The following is a 4,639-nucleotide window of genomic DNA, read 5'->3' on the forward strand; positions in this document are numbered from 1 at the left end:
CCATTCATATATATTATTATTAGTATATTTATTAATTTAATTAAATAATTGGAATATTATTGGATTATTATTATTGGAATAATAAAGTTGGAATCAGAAAAGAGTCCCATTTGGTAAAAAGGTTTTACACGTGAAAACAGAGAAGAAACTGAGAAAGGGAGAAGAAGAGGCTAGGGCTCAAGAGGAGAATTCACGATTGTTGAAGGCCAAAGAAGGATTTGCCGGATTAACTCAGGTAAGGGGGGTTTATCGTCGTTTAATGGGTATTATGGGTTAACATGTAATGGGTAGTAATAAGCCATTGAATCGACTCTATTTTGGATGATGAATGTTGCAAATTGTGAATTTCTGAATGAATGAGATATGGGTCTATAATTGAAGAAAATTCGTAGGAATTGGAGGTAATAAGGTTAGAAAATTGTGAAATTGAATGGGTATGATTTGTGTTAGATAATATGAACGAATGCTGTGTAAAAATTGGACTGTGGAAGGTTGGATCTGAGAAATCTCATAGCAGAGAAAACCCATAGCAGATCTGGAATTTTGGTTTCTGGCCATACGCGTATGACGCTAGACCATACGCGTATGAGATGGCCTGGTACGCGTATGGGGTGAGGCCATACGCGTATGAATGAAGAAGATGATGTTCTAAACGTAGTTTTGTCTCTGTTGGTACGCGTATGGGAGAAGTGGTACGCGTAGCATACGCGTATGAGACAGGCCATACGCGTATGGGCTTGGTAGGAAATGTGCCATACGCGTATGGGCATGAGGCATACGCGTATGGGCAGAAGTATGATTTTTCTGAGCTGTGGTTGTGCAGTTTTGGTCGTTTCAACTGAGTGATGTAATTTAGCTGATGTACGATATAGTAGGGATCATTTCCCGTTGTTTTGAGCAGTATAGGTATTAGTAGAGTGTGCTAATACTGTGATTTATTATTTGGCATGACATGATATGATTCTGTGATAAAAATGCTGATGATGTATGATGATATGCATAATGCTGTGAATATATCTATTATGTATGCAATTGTGGATGGACTGTTTATGGCTTAGAGTGTGAGCATATGTCCATTGTGGATTGTTGTTGATGCTGCATGCTAGGTGATTTAGCGTGCATAGCATGGCCTTTATGGTGGTAGCTAATTCCCATGGTGAGGAATTAGTGAGTGAGTCACTAGGTCTCAAATGAGTGGGACTAGTGAGCTTGGTAGCCGTATCTGGGTTTGATCGGTGAGGTTGAACTATGTGTTCACGAATAGTCGGTACCGCATGCATGGAGTCTCATTTCATAATGTATGTATGGCGTATAATATGAATGGATGTATTCCAATATTATACGTGTGTTTTGTGTTTGTGCTGAGTATGATTATGAGTTGATGTTGCCGTTGCTGAATGTGTGATATGATTAGGGTGATGAATGTGTTAATTTACTTAGCATTACATGATATTTCATAATGCTTATTATATCGATTGAGGAACTCACCCTTACAACTATGTTTCAGGTAACGAGCAGTGGTTGAGTAGAAGCTAGTGCTTGGAGTCTAGTGTAGTTCCTTAGTGGGTCATGCTCTGGTATATGTAACATCGGGACGGGATGTTTTACTTTGTTTTCATTTGTGGTTGTTGAACAATTTTACATGTAATGCGTTACATGGTTTGTATGTTGTTAGATTTCTATCCGCTGCGAATTGTGCAATGTTTTATTTTAATTAATAAATGAGCATGACAGGTTATTTTGGTGAATGGTGTGAAGTGTCAAGTGTGACACCCTGAAATTGCATATCTACTCTGATTCATATTTTGTCGTTTTAATTAATTATTGGGGTATTTTAGAAGGGTGTTACATTTAGCCTCTCATAGTATTAAACGAAATCATAGTATGAAAATTAAACATTATAAAGAACTAGGAGATTTTGATCTTCAATGGTTGAAACCCTTGAATCTCGCCGTCTTCGAATCCTCCGTAGTAGCTATCTTCTCAATGCAGTGTTTTCTTTCGTACGTCAAAAAGTGTCTTCTCCTTTCTCTCCCAAGCCTTCTAATAGTTTCAGATGGATTTTCCTCAAGCAAAAAGTCCAAACTACCCTTAATGAGCAGAATAGGTTCACATGGCAACAATTGAAGTTTCTAAGCCGCGCCCAACAACACGGGCCGTGTGTGTACACACGGGTGCCCGTGTGTGCTCTCCAACATGAGCATTTTCAAATCAAGCTACAGAGGTAACAACACGGGCCGTGTTCCTACACACGGGTGCCCGTGTTAATGCACTGTTTTACATAACACGGCCGTGTGTCACCACACGGGTGCCCGTGTTACTCTCTGTTTTTTCTCTCCAAGTTTGCTTTGCCTAACCAACAACACGGGCAGTGTTGTAGCACACGGGGACCCGTGTTGACGTGCTGTCTCTTCATATTTTTGCCTTTCTGAGTATCCACAACTCCACTATTAGTGCTTTTAAACCTGTGCAACGACCTGTAACAATAACACTACCAAAACGAAGCGTAAAAGAGACCTTTTTGACATAAACATGTAATAAAATGAAATGTGATAACAAACTAACAAAACATGAGAAATGACTATGAAACAACTATGAACAAACATAAATCTTACCAAAGTGATGAAAATATGTCGGATTAACAGTGGGAATTCAATGGAAATGGTGACCGATCAATTGTATATACTGGTTTGTGTATTTTGTTTGTGTTTGTGGTCTTAGGACCTTAATGTACATAGTAACAACAAAAACTCTTAAAAAATGTTTGTGTGAACTGTTGGATTTGATTTGAGACTTGGACTTAGGATTAGGCAACATTCCCTATGCAAAGGGACTTGGCCAATGCCAACATGTTGAAATCAAGTGCTTGTGAATTGAACTTTCATCTCATACAAGTATTAAGATCCACTTGAGTTCATCTGCTACATGGTCTTGATGAAGTTGTTACTTTGAACTTGTGTCCAATGCCTTATTCTGAGCCATTCAAGGAGTATGTCATCTGATGCATGGCAGCTTAAGAAGAATACTATGAAGTTGCTAGCTTGGATATGGCTATCTTTATTTGATGCATTGCTCTTCATCTTGCTATGTGTGTATTGATATTGCTTGATTCTAAATTCCAAGGGAAAATTGGGTTTCTATATGACATTCTTGTTTATTGGATTGCATCCCATTGGTAAGATCTTTTCAACTCTTAACTTTTAAATTTTTGATTAGGATTAGTCTCTTCATCTCCTCCCCACTTCTTTAATTTCAAATCTCTCCCTCTTTTCAAAATCTTCTTTGCTTGTGATTTTCTAAACTTAGACTCTTTATTGCAAATTAGAAACTTTGGCCTTATGCCATTGCATTTTTAAACTCTTTTTCTTGATCAAATTTGTAAATGAACTTAACCATACTTGACGTAAAATTTCAAAAGACAAAAAGAATTAACACTCATTCAAACTCTTTTAGGCCTTTTGTGCCTCTTTCAAACTTAAATTTTTGTTAAAAGCAATTCATTCACTTTGAAATTGATACCACGAACTACGAGGTTTTGATCCCTCATTTTATGTTGGTACGTAGGCACAAGTCTGAAGGTCTTGTCAAACACAAAAATATAATTAATGAATTTTTTTCTCATCCCCACACTCTATTTATTGCAAACATATTTTTATACCAAAACACATGTACACACAAAAAAGGGCTCCCTAGGAGTACCTAGGACACTTTGAGTGCTAACACCTTCCCTCTGTGTAACCAACCCCCTTACCTGCAATCTCTGGCATTTTATTAGTTTTGATTTGAAAACTTCTTATCTTTGGGTTTTGTTCGTACTTTTCCCTTGGAAATAATAAAAGCGCGGTGGCGACTCTGGTTTTATTGACGTTAAGTTTATCCATAGCTTAATGGTCATGAATTTATCGCTAAAGAAATTAAGTGGCGGCTCTGCTGGGGAGTAGTCTCCAGTGGGTTTAGCCTACTTTTTTTGTGTGTATATAATTGTGTATTTGATGTTTGTATATTTGTTTGTATGATATAATCTGCTTGTTGTGCTTGGTGATCTCTGAGTGGTGAGATAAGTTCTATCCCGAATTTGAGTGCAATTAAGATAGGAAGATGGTATAGTCATGTTCGACTTGTGTGGAGTAGTCCTTAACAAGTTGGCTTGAGATCCATCTACTCAGTGGAGACCCTTTTAGAGTTATGAATGTCAAACAAGTTATTTGTGGTTAGGCATTACTTTCTATGATTTAGGGTCCGAGAAGCCGAGGATCGTAGAACATTTAACTCAACTTGTCCTATTTAGGATGTAGTGCGGAGACTGTTCAGGTGTAGACTTGATAACAGTTGTTACGCGATACTACACTCAGACGAGTTTCTCTTGAGAATATTATGGGTTGATGAGGCAGTCATCCTAACCTGTAATATTCGATAGATGGAATTAAGACTCTGGGAACCTTTTAGAACATGACCTACAGGTTTTATCTTTAGTACACTCCTTTGGGATGGTTCTTAACCCGACTCCTCGCTCGTGACTCACAATAAACCCTTGATTCTTGGTTGATCCAATCAAGTCTTGTCAATATCAATGGAACTTGGGTGTTGATAAGGTGAAAACCATAATCCACCAAAATGGATGATTGATCTTGACAATGAC

The sequence above is a fragment of the Lathyrus oleraceus genome, chromosome 2, assembly GCF_024323335.1.
Source record: "Lathyrus oleraceus cultivar Zhongwan6 chromosome 2, CAAS_Psat_ZW6_1.0, whole genome shotgun sequence".
NCBI classification, from domain to species: Eukaryota; Viridiplantae; Streptophyta; class Magnoliopsida; order Fabales; family Fabaceae; genus Lathyrus; species Lathyrus oleraceus.